The sequence below is a fragment of the Pan paniscus genome, chromosome 5, assembly GCF_029289425.2.
Source record: "Pan paniscus chromosome 5, NHGRI_mPanPan1-v2.0_pri, whole genome shotgun sequence".
NCBI classification, from domain to species: Eukaryota; Metazoa; Chordata; class Mammalia; order Primates; family Hominidae; genus Pan; species Pan paniscus.
This window is the reverse complement of record NC_073254.2, coordinates 121,855,146-121,877,809: the sequence shown is the minus strand read 5'-3', so window position 1 is coordinate 121,877,809 and position 22,664 is coordinate 121,855,146. Positions and strand designations below refer to the sequence as shown.

General features: G+C 34.2%; 1 protein-coding gene across 10 annotated transcripts in view; it reads right to left on the bottom strand.

Annotated features, from left to right (window-relative positions):
- GRIK2 (glutamate ionotropic receptor kainate type subunit 2) overlaps positions 1–22,664 on the bottom strand; it is a 1,183,164-nt gene that overhangs the window by 231,359 nt on the left and 929,141 nt on the right. The window lies entirely within an intron of this gene.

Genomic DNA, 22,664 nt, shown 5'->3' with positions numbered 1-22,664 from the left:
ATACAAAACTTAGCCGGGCATGGTGGTGGGTGCCTGTAATCCCAGCTACTCGGGAGGCTGAGGCAAGAGAGTAGCTTGAACCTGGGGGGCAGAGGTTGCAGTGGGCTGAGATCGCTCCACTGCACTCTAGCCTGGGCAACAGAGAGAGAAACCATATCAAAAAAAAAAAAAAATCATTCTGAGATATTCACAATGCACGTGAATTTATTAAACATTCAGTGATAACAAAACCTAACAAACTTTGCTTAACCCAATATCCTCTAAAATCTATTTAAGTACAGGATAGTTTTAGGGTGTGCCTATATATTTACACCTATCAGAACTGTGGAGCACACTGAAATTCTGATGTAAGCAAATAGTAAACATGGAATGCTATTGCTCCAGGGCACAAAAAGTGTGTGCTGCACTTTGAAGGTACTGTTTTGTTTCTCTTCAAGGTCAGGGAGTATCATACTTGCCAACAATGTAAATTTAAAAGTTAAAAACAGCAAATACAAATTTTGAGTTTTTAAAGACATAAAGCTGTGACATACATGAAAATAAATATTTTAGTGCCTTTGGCTCTAATTATATTTGAATGTAGCATAAAATATTCTTCATATAACATGAAATGTTTTTCAAACAACTATATGGCGAAAGCATTTCTTTCTTTTATTAATTCTCAGATGAAGTAGTGAAAAAATGTTTTGTTTGCTTTTCCAATATGAGGTTATTCAAAGTAGTTAAAATAAATTCACGCTTTTTGTTTGTTTTGTTTTTTTTTAATCAATTACTATGTAGAACTAAAGCTAAGAGAGCTCAGAATATAAAATTTATAGGATTCAAGTTAAGAATATTCATTCCAGGTTAGGCACCTAATTAATGTCACTATGTATAAACACCTAATAAGAAATATGCCTAATAAAATAACTGACTGATAAATGGATAAACCAAGGACTCATCTGTTATTGTGGATTTTTATGTTAAAGCACTGACTCCAGTGATGCCAGCAAGACAAAATATGTGTGTTTCCTATGAGAGGAAGAAGTCTGTAACTTTCTTTTTGAGTCACTGTAGTGGGGTTAATTGGAGTCAGGATATAGTCTGTCATTAAGAGTATCCAATAAATCTCAAATGAAGAGAAGTAATTAGAAATCAATGTCGAGCACTCAAGTTGTAGTTGAAAACACAGAGATCAGGACCTGGGAATCCGATAACTATCAGGAAATGAACTTAGGTTGCAGGTATCTGACATATTCAGGATTTACTGGTTTTGAATGTCTCATGGCTGTCATCTTACAATCATCATTTCCCAATATGCTTAAAGAACTTGTGAGCCCGACTCAAAGGACATTATATTCTTTTAATCCCAGATGCTTTTTACCTTCCTTGGAAGCCCATAATTTATAATTGTTTGTCAAACCAAACAGAATACAGTAAGTTTTAGGACAGAATCACTGAAATAGTGTCAGGAGAAGAAAGAAATGTCCAATAGTGTAAATGTACTGAAACACGTATGTGCTCCCTGAGTGAACTATCACACCATTATTCATGAGACCAACCATCATTTTAACTCCAAAAGTTATCTCCAAGCCAGAACATTCTCTTGAGCTCTGGAATTACATATCTAACTGCCAACTAGATCAATATATTACAAGAAAATAAAATGCAATATGTTCAAAATAAATTCATCCTGTATTATTTCAATTCTGCTTTTTTACCTCAATCCCATTTCCAGTCATATTTATCAGAAAAATGTCTTCCTAAATTCTGACTTCATAAAGTCCAATTTGCAAACTATGTATTCTTCATTTTTCCCCCATATATCTTACAAATCTGATTTCTTTCCCCCATCCCTTTAGAGTCTTCCATAATTCAGATCTTATCAGCTTGTATTCTTGCAATATTTTTTGGCTGTTCTCACCAAATCTTGTCAAGTGAACAACAATTCCACCTTCAAAACTAAAAGGGATCTTTAAAACCACCAACTTGATCATACGGTTCATGTATTTTAAATCCTTCAAAATTTCTTTAATATCATAAAAACTAAATTCCTTCAGGAAATTTACAAAGGCTTTCTACTTTGATGTTGCCTATCTGTTCACACTCATCCAGCACCAGTCCCTTACATTTTCTGTACTACATCAGTAGTAGACTAATTAGAGTTATTCATATATCCTAAACTCTTTCACACATCTGTGCCTTCAAATATACTTTTCCCCACTATCTGAAATATCTTACATTCCTTCTTCACCTAATAGACTCATATTCCTAAACCAAATATAGCTCAAGGATTGGTGAAAAGTAAACACTGGCATTGCCTCTACTGGCACCCAACCAAAGTAGTTGTGAGGTTATGAGCAAAGATACAAACTCAGAACAGTGAAAGTCAGAGTAGCCTGGAGTCTTGCTAAAAGTTTGTAGGCACAAAATTCAGATACGTACAAAAAATCGTGTTTGAAGGTAACTGGTAAGTTGTAGGCATTCTTGTAAAAACAAACAAACAAACAAACAAAACTGGTGTAGGAGCATGAACCTGGCATCAAAAAGAGCCTCATTCAATTAAAAAAAAAAGCATATTCCAGACTATTTTTAAGAAATAAGCTGTATTTCTGGGCACAGTGGCTCAAGCCTGTAATCCCAGCACTTCAGAAGGCCGATGTAGGTGGTTCACCTGAGGTCAAGAGTTTGAGACCAGCCTGGCCAAAATGGTGAAACCTCGTCTCTACTAAAAATACAAAAAATTAGCCAGGCATGGTGGTGGGCAGCTGTAATCCCAGCTACTTGGGAGGCTGAGGCACGAGAATTGCTTGAACCCAGGAGGCAGAGGTTGCAGTGAGCCGAGATCGCACCATTGCACTCCAGCCTGGGCAACAAGAGCAAGACTCCGTCTCAAAAAAAAAAAAAAAAAAAAAGAAAGTTGTATTAATAGAGTGAAAAAAAAGAGGGTTGGCTGTTGGTAATGAATTATGTTTAAAATAAATGAACTCTTGAAATAGAAAAATTGCAGATACAAAATTCCGTCTGTGGTCTTATTGATATGTAGGTAATACCACAGTCTTACTGTGACAGTATGTTTCCATTGGCACAGCAGGGTGGTCAACTTGGCTTACACATGTGGCTGGAATCCATGACCTTTTTGTTACACATTGAAAATATATAGAGTTATAGGCAATTGATTAAGGAATCTTGGTGGTTTGATTTCTTTTTTCACCCATCACTAGATTAATGGCTGTGGCCTCTATAACAAAATACAGATTAACAAGAGCAAAACATACAAATTTACTTAATACAAGTTTTACATGACATGGAAACCTTCAGAAATGAAGACTCTCCAAAATGAAGTAAACTTATGTACTTTTATGCTTAAGTTTGATGAAGAATGGAGAGTTAAGGGGAAATAGGATTTGAGAACAAAAGGGTAGGATCTAACAGTAATAAACTGAGGGAAACTTAGCAAGGACTGTTTGTTCATATTCTTCTCTGTGTCCCTGTGATTTCAGAGATAAGGATGTTCTTTTCTTCCAAGTGTAGGGAGGGTACCTCTCAGATGAGAGTCTTATGACGTGCTTTGGGGGAGAAGGGGAAAAGAAAGTGACCTTCCTAGACTTTCTTAATACCAAGGAGACACATTTGGGGGTAGCATGTCCTGAACCCCATAAAGAACTTTACCTATCACTTTTGAAGAATTGACACTAAATATAAGGCCCCAGGAAACCAATAATCCTTGGTTAACCAGAGACAGTACAAGAAATATTTCATTCTTCTCCCCAACAAAAGTCCTTGTTCAGAGGTCCATAATCTGTACCAAGTAGTAAATTAGGTAGAAATTTCAACCCATTTCTGGAGAACTACCCATTCTTTTTGTCCTGACCCTGGCAGAAAACTGAAGAAGTAATTGAATTGAAGTGGCTCTAGATTCGCAGAGATTAAGCACTATGTTGAAATCTAGAAGACTAAATAAAAATGTGCATCAGCCTAAAATTAATTCCCCAGACTATTTTCCCTTTTTCTCTTTTTCCAGCTTTATTGAGGTATAATTCAGAAATAAAAACTGCATATATTTAGGGCATATGAAACAATGTTTGGTATATGTATACATTATGAAACGATTAACACAGTCAAAGTTAACTAACATATCCATCACCTCACGGTTAACCTCTTAGTGTGTGTAGTGAGAATAGTTAAGATCTAATCTCTCAACAGGTTTCAAATTTGCAATATACTATCATTAGCAATACTCATCATGTCGTAGCTTAGATCTCCAGAACTTACTTATTACAGGACTGAAAGTTATACAATCAGTAGAATCATGTAGGGAGATTTCAGACAATACTGCCTGGGTTTCATCAACCTGAATGTCTGGATGTGAGACCTGGACATCAATGTCTAAAACAAACATAATTTATCTATTGTTTACATGGTACTTGGAAGTCTAACAGTCAGATGACCAATACTCAGTGATACAGACAATGAGAAATGATGGAAAGGAAATTACCATGTTAACTAATGTTAAGAAAATATCTCAAGACTGAAGGAACTGAGTTTCTGGATTGAATATGCCCAACAAGATTCTGGACCAGTGCTGTTGAATAGAAATATAATGCAACAGGCCACGCATGGTGGCTCACACCTGTAATCCTGGCACTTTGGGAGGCCGAGGAGGGCAGATCAAAGGGTCAGGAGTTCAAGACCAGCCTGGCCAATATGGTGAAACCCCATCTCTACTAAAAATACAAAAATTAGCCAGGCGTGGTGGCGTGCATTTGTAGTCCCAGCTACTCGGGAGGCTGAGGCAGAAGAATCACTTAAACCCTGGAGGCAGAGGTTGCAGTGAGCCAAGATCACACCGCTGCACTCCAGCCTGGGTGACAGAGTGAGACTCTGTCTCAAAAAAAAAAAAAAAAATATATATATATACACATACATATATATATACACACATATATATACATATATATACACATATATATATAGCAACAAGCCCCAAAAAGGAGCACACATATAATGTAGCTTCTGCTAATAACCATATTTTTAAAAAGTTAAAGATGAATTCAATTTCATCAGTTATTTTCTTTAACCTAATATATCAAAATATTATCACTATCGTTTCAACATGTAATCAATATAAATTTAAGATATTTTACGTTTTTAAATATCATGTCTTTGAAAGCCAGTATTTATTTCACACTAACAGTCATCTCCATTCAATCTAGCCAGGTGTCAAGTGTTTAATAGTTATACGTGAGGAAGCTACCGTATTGGACGGCACAAATCAAGACTCTAGAGAATGTTCAACATAATGAAGTATTTAAATTTTTAAAATTCATTTTTAATTCTACACACAAGAGTATATCATTAGTGAAGTTTCCAAGCTTCAGAAATAGAGACAATCTTGAAATTGTTCATAGGAAGGAAAAATACAGGCCACATACAAAAGGTTAAGAATCAGAATGTCCTGTGAACAACTGCAACAGCAGAAAAAGGCGATGGAGCAATGCCTCCCCAAAAATTCAACCTATAATTCTTCATGGAAGAGTCAATGTTTTTGGGCATATAAGGTCTTAAATTTGTACTCCCCTGCAACCTTTCTCAGGATGCTATTACAGCCTTTAACAAAATGGGAAAATAATTCAAGAAAAATGCAAGAATAAGATCCAGGAAATGGGGCTGTAGCACAGAAGATCAGTAAAGAAAATTCCCAGGAGTATGGTGAAAAAAAGTCCTAGCTACTTCAGAGGCTAGAGGAAAACAAAGCCATGTTGCAGCAGGAAAACATATAACTTCAGGGTATGCTTCCAAAGACATAAAAGAAACTCATAGGCTGGGCGCCATGGTTCACGGCTGTAATCCCAGCACTTTGGGAGGCCGAGGTGGGTGGATCACCTGAGATCAGGAGTTTGAGCCGGGCAAACATGGTGAAACCCCATCTCTACTAAAATACAAAAATTAGCCAGGCGTGGTGGCGGGTGCCTGCAGTCCTAGCTGCTCGGGGGGCTGAGGCATGAGAATCACTTAACCCGGGGGGCGGAAGTTGCAGTGAGCCGAGGTCATGCCACTACAATCCTGCCTGGGCGACAGAGTGAGATTTTGTCTCAAAAAAAAAAAAAAAAAAAAAAAAAAAGGAACTCATAACTAATCTGTACCTCTTTTTATAATGGGTAGTTTTTTCAGATTGGTAAGAATTTTGGAGGATGAAGGAATGACATTTTCATAGAAAACTGTCAAATAGATTTAAATCACCCTTACTTAAACCCAGCCTGACAAAAATCAACGTATAAAAACAAATTACAAACATAAAGTGGAGAATAGTCTTGTAAGCTTTAAACAAGTTAAAATAAAACTGGCTAGCCAGAATAAAACCAAAGTTAAACCAATGAAAAAAATATCAAAATTGCTTTCAAGAGGAAATGTGAAAATTGAAAAAATTTAATGTTTCAGTCACTTCACCAGGCAATATATGAATCGAATGAAAATTAGTAAACATACACACTTCATTTAAAAATACTTATTGGCACTAGTCAAGTTAAGGGCCAAAAAATGTGGAAGTTGACTTTATGTATGTATGTAAGTTTTTATTTATTTAGAGACAGGGTCTCACTATGTCACCCAGGCTGGAGTGCAGTGACAAGATCACGGCTCACTAGCCTTGATCTCCCAAGCTCAAGTAATACTCCCACTTCAGCCTCTCCAGTAGCTGGGACCACAGGTGCATGTCAAAATGCCTGGCTATTTTTTTTTTATTTTATTATTTGTAGTAATAGGGTCTTCCTATGTTGCCCTGGCTGCTCTTGAACTTCAGGTGTCAAGTCATCCCAACCACCATGTCCGCCCTGGAAGGTGATATTTAAAAAGACCATGAACACTAGCTTTAATAAACAAAATTGTCTAAATTTCCCTAAATAAAAAGAAATGTGTAGGTGTTAAAAGTAGTTTTTTAAAGTGTATTATTTAAATAAATTATTAAATAACTGTTATCTGAAATCCAAAGTCTGGTTTGATTTAAGCGATGAGTGTTCTGCTTGATTTCAAAGCACTCTGGTAATCACTAGCTATACAACTTTTAATTTATAAATATCTTCAAAGGACTTGTGAAAGAAAAGTTCAGCCTCATACGAACTTACCACTAAGTGATTAAAATCAAAATAAATAAATGGAGTACTTAAATCATAAGAAGCTGGGAAATAGACGCTCCAAAAAAACCCAAATAGCAGAAAGAAAAATAATAAGAAAATGCTGAAAAAATAATGAAGTACAAAGTAGGAAAGAAGAAAATGGCTAAACAGTAAACATGTCTTTTAGTAAAAGCAACAGTAATAAAATAAATTTCTTCATCAACCAAATTAAGAAAAAAGGGAAAGAAATTTTAAGCCTCAAAGAATTTTATGTGAGAAAGAGATTCAGTAAATTGAGATTATAAAATTTATATGGTGACATTATGTGAAATTCTATGTTAATAAATTTGAATACCTGGTTATACATCAGTGCACAATATAAAATTGATTCAAAAAGATACAATAAAATGAAAAGGCCAATAAGCATAAAAGAAATTATGAAAGCTACTGAAGCATTTCTTCCAGAAGAAAAAAATACTTTGGAATTTTTATTTTTCACCTAATATAAAACAATAAAACAATCTCATAATCCAAAAACTGCTTTAGACCATAGTAAATTCTCTGAAACCAGTTCATCTTCATTTAAATGAAGTTAGCATAACCCTGATATAAGAAACTAGCAAAGCAGTTAAATATTGTAACTATTGAGTAGTCACTAGTGAATATACCTAAATATAATAGAAGAAACAAAATATAGCAGTTCATGAGAATATTTTTTAACCATTACCAATAATAGCTTATTGCTGGAATATAAGTATTTTTACTATTCAAAAATTAATTATTAATCAAAGTAAGTACAATTTGAAAGTTAATGACAATCTCTGTAGATTATCAAGTTATTCATTTGTATTTAGTGCCCATTCTTGAAAAATAATTTATTGAAAAAGTATAAATAAAAGGTTTTCTTGAGCATAAGTCTATTATCATTGTTAAGAATAATAAAATAAAATGCTGTTAAAACAAGAACAGGCCACTTTGGGAGGCCGAGGTGGGTGGATCATGAGGTCAGGAATTCAAGACCAGCCTGGCCAAGATGGTGAAACCCTGTCTCTACTACAAATACAAAAAAAAATTAGCCGGGCATGGTGGTAGGCCCCTGTAATTCCAGCTCCTCAGGAAGATGAGGCAGGGAATTGCTTGAACCTGGGAGGCGAAGGTTGCAGTGAGCTGAGATCATGCCACTGCACTCCAGCCTGGGCGACAGAGCAAGACTCCGTCTCAAAACAAAACAAAACAAACAAACAACAACAACAACGAAAAACAAAATCAGGCATGAAGAGTAAAGTTCTCACCAAATGCAAATAATTAATGAACGATTAATCGTAAATCTCTTAAATATAGGAGCATTTCCATAAATTGACTCAAGATAAGAAAAAAATTCAAAAATAAGATATTTTTGTATATTTATAGCATTAAAAACATTCAACCACAGAAATCTATCCCAATGAAGTCTATTTGTGTATTCTATTGAAATTGTGATAGTTCCCCTTTAACGTTATTTTAAAATATTACTTTTAAAATTGTATTTGTGTTGTTTCTTCTGAATTTTCATGAGAATTTCATCGGAAAGTTGAGAGGAAGCAAATATTTCACAGTAGTAATGAGGATAGCTTTCATTATGGACATCTAGACAGTTCTTTGATTACAGATTTGCAGATAATTTGAATTATTTGAACTCTAAAGCCAAAACCAGAATTTATAATAATGGGCACCTGTACTGAAAGAGTGGGTTCAAGATTTTTTTAAAATGGAATGTATATTACAGAAAAACAGGCTCTTAATGAAGGCAAACCTTATGTTTTGTTTCTTCAGTTTCTGTTTTTCTTTAGATCTGACTCACAACATCATACGTAGCTCTTCTAAAGTATCTGTCCAGCCACGTCTTCAACTTGACAGCTGGCATAGGAGTGCCAGGCCACCTGCCAAGTAAGAAGCCAAGCCATGCTCAAATACTGTCAAGAAGAATGAAGAGCTAATATTCTTATGGCCTAACTTTTAATAATTTGTGATTATTGGTTGGAAATGATTGTTCTTACATTTATCCTAAATTGCTTCAGAAAATGTTTCTTTTTTACTATTTAAGAACATTTCATAAAATTATTTATTATTATGGTGAGAAATAAGAGAGTTTTGGGGGTTTTTTCTTAGATAGCCAATTATTTGTTAATGAGCATGACTGAAATTGTGAGTCTTATAACTGTAAAACAATTTTTAAAAGAGTTTCAAATTTGTCAAGATTAGAAAACAATATATTTAAGTGCTAATTTAGCTGATCATTTAGAAAAGTTTCAGAAATTATATAAAAAGAAATGCAGAAGTAAAGATTATTACATTATTTGTAAATGATTCCTTTATACTGCATTTATTTTCATTCATTAAAACTGTATTTTTAACCTGATGAGATTTAATGGGAATCTAGTATCATTAACATTTATAAAGACTGATAACTTCTTATATTTCCAGAGCCTACAGATGATACCAAGCTTGTGATTTAAATTATTTTAATAAATACCACCACTAATCTAAACTATATTTTAGGCATTCTAAAATAGTCTTCAGTCATTTTGTTCTCAGTTAAATTTTTTAAGTTTTATAAATGTACATAGCAAAACTGTGATCTCAAAATTGGAAAGGGGTCATATATTTAAGAATATTAGTTGACAATAACCTTAACTACTAGTATTTTCATTGCATATCAATAACTCATACTGCCGTAAATGCTACAGGAAAAAATACACAGAACTTGAATTGGACATGCCAAAAACTAAGTTCTAATTCACAGTCACAAGAAATGACCAACAAGAACAATAATAGGTAACTATAAATAATAATAACAGTTGATTGATATTATTCCACTGACAGGACAGTATTATTTTATTTCTTTTTCAGTATCTGTCATTCCAACAAATGTCCTCTTACTTCTGTAGAGCTAAGAACCTTCTTGTCATTGTCTGAGTCCATCTTTCAATTTCCTCCTATTCACTGTGGCTCTTCAAGCCTGAATTCTGCCATCCCTAGTTAGTGTTCATGTCAGAAGCCATGGTGCACCACAGGTTATCAAAATTAGAAGTGAGAATACCAGGAAGAACAAGAAAAGAAGCCTCGAAGCTACCATCAGTACAACTCAATGTTTTCAAGAAAAGGCAACACTGGAGATGACTGGTTTGTGAAAATCAAAAACTACTGATGATAATTATCTCCACATGGGCTCATATATGTTTTATTGTCTGGAAAAAAAATCCTATTTTGATATCTCGATACTATTAAAAAATCACTTTCAAATGAACTTTCTACATATAAAAGGAATAACTACCATAATCTAGAGTTTGTGTTTTATTTTTAAATTATTTTTTATTTTAGATTCAGGGGTTACATGTGCAGGTTTGTTACATGGATATGCTAAGTGATGCTGAAGTTTGGGCTTCTCATGACCCTGTCAACCAAGAATGTGGTATCCAATAGGATGTTTTCAAGCCTTTCTTTCTTTCTCTTTTTCTCCCTCCCTCTTTGGAATTTCCAGTATCTATTGTTCCCATCTTGTTTCCATGTGTACCAATGTTTAGCTCCCACTTATAAGTGAGAACATACAGTATTTGGTTTTCTGTTTCTGTGTTAGATTGCTGAGTCACATGGCAATTCTATTTTTAATTCTTTGAGAAATCTCCAAATTGCTTTCTACAGGGGCTGAACTAATTAGCATTCCCACCAACAATGTAAGCATTACCTTTTTTCCCTCACCTCACCAGCATCTGTGGGGTTTTTTTTTTACTTTTTTAATAATAGCCATTCTGACTGGTGTGAGATGGCATCTCACTGTGGTTTTGATTTGCATTTCTCTGATGATTAGTAACGCTGAGCATTTGTTCATATGCTTGTTGGCTTCTTGTATGTCTTCTTTTGAGAAGTGCCAGTTCATATTCTTTGCCCACTTTTTAATGGGGATATTTCCTTTTCTTTTTAAGTTCCTTTTAGATTCTGGATATTAATCTTTTGTTGGATGCATAGTTTGCAAATATTTTTTTGCATGTAGAACCTCTTTAAGTAGGTCACACTTGTCAATTTTTGGTTTTGCTGCAGTTGCTTTTGAGGACTTAGTCATAAATTTTTGGCCAATGTCTAGAAAAATATTTCCTTGGTTTTCTTCCAGGATTTTTACAGTTTGAGGCCTTAGATTTAATTTCCTTGATATATCTTCAGTTACTTTTTGTATAGAGTGAAAAGTAGTGGTCCAGTTTCATTCTTGTGCATATGGTTAGCCAGTTTCCCAGAACCATTCATTGAATAAGATATCCTTTTCCATTATTTGTTTTTGTCGATTTTGTCAAAGATCAGTTGGTTGTAGGAGTATAGCCTTATTTCTGAGTTTTCTATTCTGTTACATTGGTTTATGTGTCTATATTTATACCAATCCCATGCTGTTTTGGTTACTGTAGCCATGTAGTATTATTTGAAGTCAGGTAGTGTGATGCCTCTGGCTTTTCTCTTTTTGTATAGAGTTGCCGTAGATATTCAGCCTCTTTTTTGTTTCAATATGAATTTTAGAATAGTTTCCTTTTCAAATTCTATGAAAAATGACATTGGTAATTTGACAGGATTAGTGTTGAATCTATAGATTACTTTGGGCAGTATGGACAATATAATGATATTGATTCATCCAACTCATGAGCATGAAATGAGCATGGAATGCTTTTCCATTTATTTGTGTCATCTTTCAGCATGATTTTGTTGTTGCTGTTGTTGTTGTTTTGTCTTTAGTGCTCCTCATAAAGACATTTCGCATTTTTTAATTAGGTGTATTCCTAGGTTCTTTATATTTTTATGGCTATTGTAAATGGGATTGCATTCTTGATTTGGGTCTCAGTCTGAATGCTATTGGTGTATAAAAATGCAACTGATTTTTGTATGTTAATTTTGTATTCTGAGACTTTGCTGAAGTCATTTATCAGGTCTATGAGTCCTTGGAGGAATCTTCAGGGTTTTTTAGGTATAAAATCATAAATTCAGTGAAGAGAAATAATGTTACTTCCTCTTTTCCTATTTGGATGCCTTTTATTTCTTTCTGTTGCCTGAATGCTCTGACTAGAACTTCAAGTAAAATGTTGAATAGAACTGGTGAGAGTGGATATCCTTGTCTTGTTCCAGTTCTTAAGGGCCATGCTTCCAACCTTTCCCCAGTCAGTATGATGTTGGCTGTGGGTTTAGCATTGACAGTTCTTATTTCTTCAATGCCTGGTTTGTTGAGGACTTTTTTTATGAAATGATGTTGTATTTTATTGAATGCATTTCTGCATCTATTCAGATGACCATATGTTTTTTTCTTAATTCTGTTTATGTGGTGAATCACATTTATTTATTTGCATATGTTGAACCACCCTTGCATTCCAGGAATAAAGCCTACTTGATCATGTTGAACTAATGTTTTGATGTGCTGCTGGATTTTGTTTGGTTACATTTTGTTGAGAATTTTTGTGTCTATGTCCATCAAGAATATTGGCCTATAGTTTTCTTCTTTGTTGTATCTTTGCCAGATTTTGGTATCAGGATTATGCTGCTTTATAGAATGAGTTAGGGAAGAGTCCTTCCACCTCAAATTTTTGGAATAATCTCAGTAGGATCTGTACCAGCTCTTCTTTGTGCGTATAATAGAATTCAGTTGTGAGTCCATCTGGTCCACAGCTTTTTGGGTTGATCAGCAATAATGATTCAATTCCTTTGCTCATTATTAGTCTGTTCAGGATTTCTGTTTTGTCCTGGTTCAATCTTGGAATGTTGTGTGTTTCTAGATATTTATTCAGTTTCTCTGGATTTTCTAGTTTGTGTCCATAGTGATGTTCATAGTAGTCTCAGGATCTTTTGTATTTCTGTGGAATCAGTTGTAATATCACATATGTTGTGTTCAGTTGTGCTTAGTTGGAACTTCTCTCTTTTCATTCTTTGTTAATCTAGGTAGCAGTATATCAATGTTGTTATCCTTTCGAAGACCCATCTTTTCATTTCATCGATCCTTTATATGTTTTCTGGGTCTCCATTTAGTTTTGCTCTGATTATAGTTATTTCTTTTTTACGCTAGCTCTGGATTTAGTTTGTTCTTGTTTTTCTAGTTCCTTTAGGTTGAGATTAGGTTGTTAATTTGAGATCTTTCTATCTTCTTGATGTAGGCATTTAGCACCATAAACTTTCTTCTTATCACTGCTTTTCACACATTCCAGAGGTTTTGGTATACTGTGTGTCTATTTTCCGATTTCAAAGATTTCTTTAAATTTCTCCCTTAATTTCATTGTTTGCACAAAAATCATTCAAGAGCAGGTTGTTTAGTTTCTATGTATTTGTGTGGTTTTGAGAGTTCCTCTTGGTGTTGCTTTCTATTTTTATTCTACTGTGCTCTGAGAAGATGCTTGGTGTGATTTCAGTTTTTTAAAACTTATTGAGACTTGCTTTATGATGAAGTTTGTGGTCAATCTTAGAGTATGTTATGTGTGCAGATGAGAAGAATGTATATTCTGTGGGTTTTGGATGGAAGATTCTGTAGCTGTCTATTAGGTCCAATTGGTCAAGTGCCAAATTTAAGTGCAGAATTTCTTTGTTTTCTGCCTCAATCGTCTCTCTAATTCTGTCAGTGGTGTGTTGAAGTCCTTCACTACTATCGTGTAGCTGTTAAAGTCTTTTCTTGGGTCTAGAAGTAAGGTTTTATGAACGTGGGAGCTCCAATATTGAATACATATGCATTTAGAGTAGTAAATCTTGTTGAATTTAACTCTTTATCATTATGTAATGTCATTCTTTGTACTTTTGTACTATTGTTGCTTTGAAGTCTATTTTATCTTTTTATCTAATACAAAAATAGCAATCCCTGTCCCTTTTTTGTTTTCCACCTGTGTGACAGATCTTTCTCCATCCTTTTATTTTGAGTCTATGGGTGTCATTACATGTGAAATGGTTCTTCTGAAGATAGCAAAAAGACTGATATTGTTTTTTTGTTTTGTTTTGTTTTGTTTTTTTAATCCAATGTGGGGCTATGTTTTAAAGCAAAAACAAAGAGTACACCAGGCTTATAGAGCAATAACCCTAATAAGTTTTTTAATAAACCATGCTTATTATTTACTTTTTTAAACAAAATTCAAGTACATTCTGAGGCAATCTAGAAAAATTCTTTTACTTTCTTCTTTTCTACTTTCTTCCTCAAGTCTATTAAGCAAAGGCAATCTTTGTCAGGAGTGATTTTCATACATACACACACATAAATCTTTCATAAACCATGCAAGCATAATCATATACTTAGTTTCTGCAAACTGTATTTACCTTATTTCAGAAACATAACCTTAGAGAATTTCAAAATGTACAAAAATCTAAGTCTTGTTGGCCATAATTATAATTCTAAGAAAAGTTTCTGTTTTTATTCTGTAACTATAGAAAATCTACTGGGATTTGGGAAGATGAGAATAACTTCTTTCTCCCTGAAAAGTAATATTTACTTACTGGAAATTGTAGTGAGTCTTATGGAAATAATGATTGTGTAATAGTTGAACTCGACTTTCAAGAAAAAAAAGGTGAGTTTTGCTAGTTGTGCTGTTCACCAATGTTTCAAGAAAGGAATTTACTGATGTCAGAGTAATATGTCTTAAGGGAGGATTCGGCATAGTGATTATCATTCATGCTTGTATTAAGAAAAAACGTCATTTTTTTAAAATGGTATGCTATTAAATTCCTTCAGTTGGTTGTTACTATCTTTCTGCTGATAACTTCTATTTTGGTCATTAAAATTTTGGGTAGTTTAATTTACAAGGGAAAGATAGTAAGAAAAAAAAAGCTGAAGTTTGAATCAATCAAATGTACTATTTCATTGTGGTTCCAGTAAAAGGTTTGATGGGAAAGGAGACTGTACCTATTAGCTAATCTCCAAACAGCATTTCATCTCTGAATCTAATTTATTATCCCCTTACATAAATAATCAAGATTTGACTGCTCAAAAGTCATTGCCAACATCTCCATACATACTTGAGTATCATTCATCATCTCCTTTCCCACCATCCCCATCACACGCTGTGGCAGTGCTATCATCCCTGCTTCTAGGCTTTTAACCTTTAAGTCTTCATCCACATTCCTCAATAGATTTTTGCCCTATCTAATGCATTCCCAAGAAACCTTATACTTAATTTTTAATGTTGCCATTTCTTTCCTCTTTCCTATAAGTACAGTGCCTCTCAAAGCAGACTCTAAAAATAATCACCCATTCAGTAATACCCATGAACAAATCATATCTCATTTGTTCAAAATGTTCTTGATTACTTCTCTGTTGAACTTTCTTAGAATAATCTACTCTTTCTCCTTTAGGTACTTGAATTGTGAGTATGGGTTTTAAAGGGACTGAGGAATCTAAGAAAACACACCTCTGGCTGGGGTGAATAGAAAGGTACTGGAATCATAAATAGAGATTGAAAATGTAGGCAAAATCAGCATTGTGAGTCCTGAATCAAAGAAGGAGGTTTGATGCATGTGGAGCATGATACTGTATATCTAAGTGGATATATGTCCAGTAAGTAACTGCAAATTTACATTTGAATCTCAGTTCAAGGTTGTAGCTAAAATTCAGATTGTACAAGTGTATATGGTCCTATTGTGATAACATCTTCCTAAAAAAATGAGAATGTTAAGGCAAAAATATTTCATTTTCACATATTTTGCTAGTGGCTGAGCTGAATTCAAAATTCAGATTTTTCTATTCATTCTTTTATACAAAACTTAATATACTGATCATAATAAAATAGTCTTCAACCATTTTAGTATTGACAATTATAAAATTGTCAATTTTATAGTATGGACAATAATGTTTGGAATAAAAAATAATATAAAGGCAAAATGAAACTGCTTATAAGTCTTCATCATGGTAGTTAATTTAAGTCAGATTTAATAAAGGACAAAGGAAAAAGAATGTGTATATGAAGTAAAAAATGAGGTTCTGGCACTTAGAAGGCTTTAGAAATTAAGACCCTAGGATTTTCAAAATTATACCTAATTTTACATCAAAACTCATGACTTTCTTTATTTCTTCTTTCTCTACCACCATCAATAGTTTTATATTTGACTAGCTTTGTGGAAGTCTCTGAAAATATGAGAAATAAAATACATTTGAAATGAGACACATTGAGTTATCAGAGCAAGAATGAAAGAGAGAAATGTAGTACCAGCACAATCTCTGAAATAGAAGAAAAAATATGGTAAGAAAAAGTGTGGTTGTCTGAACAAGCTGATTGTAGGAATGGGGTTGGAGAAGACTTTAGTTTGAATGAGTCACTCTTATCTCGCATTTTAATATGTGATTGAGATTGCTGAGAAGGAAAATATTTTTCTTCTTTGTGAAGTTGCAGTGTCTGGGTTTCCAAGCCCAAATGCTATGCAACTCTCTAAGAACTTCATGCTTGACAGTCCTTCTACCACAATGGAAAGAGGAGAATCAGAGGGAAAACTTATTGCAGTGGCAGATTTGAAGCCTTAGAAAAAAACTGCTTTTGTTGATATTATAGAAGAAGCTACAGAACCACTTAGGGGATAATTCGGTCACTTCTCTCTTTTGTACTGTGTACTTTTCAATTGTCATTGGAAATTTGCTTCCCAGTAAGCCTTCCGTATCTGTGGGCTGTGACACAAAAGCTTTACAAGCTTAAGCAAGTAAAGCGGATACTGTAATACCTTCCACAAAGTACTGGGAAAATAAAAAATACGACTAAGTTTTCAGGAGCAAGTACATTTGTTAAATTCACTGAGCCACTGGGGAGAAGGAATCTCCTTGACAATAAATGCTTTTCTGAAAAAGTAACCAAATGCATAGTCATTTGTATGCTAAAGTGTTACTAGTCAACAAAAGAAGGAACATGTGCAGTAGCATTTAAATGCTACTAATCTTTTGATGGACAAAAATTAATTATTATACAGGCATAGCACAATGAGAAACACTCAACATAGTCAGACAGGAGTGAAAAATGTCTATCGAAAACTAAGAATTTAGAGGAAAAAGTAGGCATTTCCTATATTAACTTGAATAATTGGAGACCATTATTCTAAGTGAAGTAACTCAGGAATAGAAAACCAAACATTGTATGTTGTCACTCATAAATGGGAGCTAAGCTATGAAGACGCAAAGACATAAGAATGATACAATGGAATTTGGGAACTTAGGGGAAAGGGCGAGAGGGGTGTGAGGGATAAAAGACTGCAAAATTGGGTACGGTATATACTGCTTGGGTGATGAGTGCACCAAAATCTCACAAATCACCACTAAAGAGTTAACTCATGGCCAGGCATGGTGGCTCACACCTGTAATCCCAGCACTTAGGGAGGCCGAGGCTGGAAGATCACCAGAAGTCTGCTGACCAACATGGTCACCGTCTCTACAAAAATACAACACCATCTCCACAAAAATACAAAAAATTAGCCAGGTATGGTGGCAGTGCTTGTAATCCCAGCTACTCAGGAGGCTGAGGCAGGAGAATCGCTTGAACATGGGAGGCGGAGGTTGCAGTGAGCAGAGATCATGCTACTGCACTGCAGCCTGGGCGACAGAGCGAGACTCCATCAAAAAAAAAAAAAAAACAGAACTTACTCATGTAAACAAACATCACCTGTTCCCCCCAAAACCCATAGAAATAAACAAACAAACAAATAAATAAAATAATACTTAGTCCCCTGATACTTCCCATAGCTAACAGCAGCAGCAACAAGACCAGGTTACAAACTGACGGTTTAGCACGTTATACTTTAAAATCTCTCTACTACTTGCTCACAAATTGTATTTTTGTTATTATTTTTGACAATTAGGAACTCATATTTTAACAACCTCTATGCAATAAATAAAATCATCATAAATGAAAATATAATTTGAAAGATAATAGATCTAGTTCCATTAATAACGATAAACACAAAAAAACAGAGAATTTTAACAACAACCGAACTTGAAATTCAAAGATGAAAGAGGCAATATGGAAAATCACAAACAATATTAAAATTAGGGCATAAATAGAGCTGAGCTTTAGGCATAGACCTGTAGATGACGATCCATAAATCTCCAATTTTATATCATAAATCTTAATTCAAAAATAAAAATATATATAAAATAAATGTTTAATGCTCTCTATGTAAATTTACTGCATAATACAACTATGTACTGTACCCGTACAATGTACTGGGTCTAGGTCATGTTATTAAAGTGGAGTAAAAACATGTGTAAACATTGCAATTCTTAAGAGAAAAAATGAAGTGAGCTCCTATACCGTCTTGATTGCCCAGGAGAATCTGAGATTATAGTTTAAAGAGAGTAAAAGAAAACTAAGTACTAAATGAGGGGAGCGCAGAGACTAGAAACCCAACATATTCACGCAAGAGTAGCCTAAATAATGTTCTCTGTAGAGAAAAAATGTTTAGATATTCGGAGGCACATCTCTAAGGGCATCACAAGGTTCTAGCATATGTGGGACTTCTGGATGAGAAACATTGCTTTAGGTAAATAATTATCAATCAAGATGCTATTTTGATCATAAACTATAAGTGTTAGCCTTTTCCATATTTGACCACTAGAATTTTCATTTTATAGTATCAGCTGCTCAGGTTGGATAAACAGATTGGTTGAAACCCTACAACTACTCCACCTTCTAGTTGTATGGCCATGAGTAAAATACTTAGGCTGTATAAACATCAGCTTTCTAACCTAAAAAAAAGAAAAATATATATATAATACTATAAATAAGTAATGGTGTTAATAGTGTCTACTTCAAAAGTTTATTATTACAAGTAAACGAATAAATCCACGGATAGTGTTTTAAACTATGTCTGGGACACAGTAGGCATGTAATACATGTCTGCTATGATTTTTTGTAGTGGACCATATTCATACATACCAATTATGTATGAATTTTCCAAGCCCTTTCCCGCTTTAGGATGCTTGAATATGCTGTTCTCTTCGCCTAGAATACTCCCTTGCCCTTTCTTCACCTTGCTAATTCCTCCTCAAACTCTCAGTCTCAGCTGTCTATTCTTCTACTGTGAGTCCTAACCTGACTTGCCCTTCACTCTTGACATCTAGTATAACTCAAAATTACCCTGTATATTAAGGCACCACATCATTTACTTTTCTTTTATATCTTAATTATAAGTTGTATGTGTTTGTGTGTGTCTGTGTGTAAAACTCTCCATATGAATTCCTGCTATTTTCTAAGTTCAATAAGGGAAGCGATCATGTCTATTTTGTTAGCTTTAAATACAGTGCTTGGTATATCATTATTATTCAATACATATTCATCAAATAAAATAATGAATAAAATTAAATAAGTGAATGAATAGAATTCATGAGAAATAGAGCTGATTATAATTAGCTTGTGGATAGTGCTGAATTCCAGAATACCTCATCATTTTTTAAAGACACATAATAAAAATGTTGAACAAGAAGCATAAGTTAACATCTCCTTGTATCTCCTCCCCATGACAGGGATATGGGAGAAATGTCATTATTCATAATGTAGCCAGAATTTCCTCTAAGATATTTCAAGAGAAAAGGGCAAAATAATCATAACATCAATCAAAAAATCATAATTTCTCCAAAAATATAAATAGAATACCAGTAAATTACATCAAGCATAAGCTTACATAAAAAAGGTACATAATCTCTTCAAATCTGTTCTTTACTTGACTATGGATATGTTGAAGTCAGAGTATTCAGAAAAAGGAATTTTTTTTTAACTAAAAGGTATAAAGATAAAGTGCCTTATTTTATCCTTTTAGGAAATATTAGGATCTTTTAGAAACAAGTAGTTGGCATACTCTAAAATGTAAATAACCTGTTTATTAAAATGAGAGCTTAGTGCATCTTCCATAGTTGATCTTACATCTTATTCATATGGAGTAATAATCTGAGCTATAGTTCTTAATCATGGTTATAGTTTTGCGTTACCTGCGAAAATTTAAAAAAATGAAAGTGTCCAAGATTCAAAGTCCAGAAATACTGTTTCAAATGGCATGGGGTATGTTTTAGGCATTAGTGTATTTATTAAAGCTTTAGAGCTGACTCTGATATGAAGATAAAATTAGATACCACTTCTTCATAGAGAGATATAAACTTGATTATGATTGAGAAGCAATATCTGAACACTTCTCAAAAAATAACACTGAATACTGAAGCAAGATTGAGAAATTATATGGGTACTCTTAATCACCTGCTTTATTTGTACTAGATAATTTTAATAACCTGCACACTTGAAAAATATTTAAATATAGTCATTTGAAAGTTCTGTACTTCGTCTAATTTCCCATTTAATTAAATATCATTTATTTAATTTAATTTGACAAATATTTATTGAGCTCTTGCTATACCCAAGGCACTTTTCTCCGACATTGAGAAATCAGAAAGTGTAAAATTTGATTATAGAGCTTATGTCAAGTGGAGACACAAACATACACAGTTTTTTAATTAAAAAAATGATAATGCCATGATGGAGTATTCTGGTACATAAAGTATACAAACTTCCTACTTCTCCCCAAGACACAGGCAACTTAATGGAGCTGTCAAAGATTTTCATGAAGTGGGTAGCATTTGAGATGGATCCAAGAAAATGAATAGGATTTTTACTGCAGAACATAAAGAAGAATTGAGCAGGCTGGGTGCAGTGGCTCACGCCTATAATCCGAACACTTTGGGAGGCTGAGGCAGGCGGATCACGAGGTCAAGAGATCGAGACCATCCTGGCCAATATGGTGAAACCCCATCTCTACTAAAAATACAAAAATTAGCTAGGAGTGGTAGCGCGCCTGTAGTCCCAGCTACTCAGGAGGCTGAGGCAGGAGAATCGTTTGAACCTGGGAGGTGGAGTTTGCAGTGAGCCGAGATCATGAGTCTGCACCCCAGACTGGCAACAGAGCAAGACTCCATCGAAGAAGAAGAAGGAGGAGAAGAAGAAGAAGAATTGAGCGAAGATTTGGAGCCATAAAATAAGTGATGTTTTGAGGAATTTGGCTAGATCAGGGAGATGATAGAAAGGAGTGTAGGGGCCAGATTACTGAAGGCTACAGATGTTTTCTACCCAGAATTATTGATCCTATGATCATTGCAGAGGTACATATGGTATAGAAACAGAAGACATAATCTAATTCTATTCCTCCAAGGATGTTTAGTGATATTTGGGAAAATAATGCACACACGAAATAAGAATAGCATAATATGAATATTAAGTCATATATTACTGATGAATACTATATCTCAGAAATTGAGATAAGCATATTGCAGAGCAAGGGAAGAGCATTCACACAACTACGTAGCAGGCTAACTGGTTATCCCAATTCAATTAAAACACACGGTTCCTGAAAGAAAATAATGGGAAGTGAAGATAAAAAGGTGAGAGAGAGTAAGACCATAGAGGACCCTATATATAAAAATTTAAATTTGTTGGCTTTTTAATGGTCAATAAGGATTCTCTAACAATCTGTATAACAAAGAAGTAGAGAAATGACAGGATTAGATTGTCGTTGTTGTGTTGTTGTTGTTGATGCTGTCCTTGTTCAAGCAGTCACCATCTGCCTGGAACAGAATTAGACTTTTATGGTGGGACTTGGGTGCACTGCAAAGGAGGAAAGCCACAGGCAGAAGAAATAGTTACGTGGCCACTGCAATAGTCCCAACAGGAGGTAATGAGATCCAGAACATAGTGGCATGTAGATCAGAAAGAGGATGTGTAATTATACTGTGAGAACATTTTGACTGAAGAAGAGGGCTAGGTTGGAGGGTATGGGAGTTATCTTTGAAAAGAAAGGAAGATAGAAAATTAAGTAAAAGGGTGTCTTAGACGTTTGGATGTGACAGAGAGAGCGAGTATCCACTGAGGTCCTTAGCCACAGATTGGTTAAAAACTTTATGACTTTCATCACTGTCACTTCATGATTATCAGCTTTGCTTCATTATCAAAAGGCTTTAACCCAAGCTACTTCATTTTGACATGCCTACAGATCTGACATCCCTCGTTGCTACTAAAGGGGCAAGAATATATATTCCTCATAGCTTGATTTCCCACCATAAATCAAATTTAGAAATTATATAAATGCTAAATGTTTATGGTAGTTTGTTCTAGATATTACTCTCAATTTTTACTGACTACCTGGGGATTAATAAGAATGGTCATTGATAAGCTTATTTGGTAGGTGAAAAGTACTGACTAAATAATATAAGAGCTATTTGCTTATCCTAAATTAAAATTCCCTTTTGCAAATGACATAGTGGGCATAAGCGAACATTACTGTGTGATCTAATTAAAAGATATAAATAAATATAAGAGGGGTAAAAACATCTAGCTTAACAATATTAAGTCTGTCAGTGCTGAAAATATTTCTGGCTTTAAAAAGCACTTGCCATTTGGTTACATTAGGGAAATTCATAAAGTAAAATTAATTTTCCAAGATGAGAACAATAAAATTGAAAATAAAGTTAAAATATAATTATAATGAGAAAAAATTCTGAAAAATAAGTGCCATGCCCCATGAAATACATTTGCGGAAAATAAAAGCAGAAGCAAAGTTCACTTTTGGCTCATCACTGAA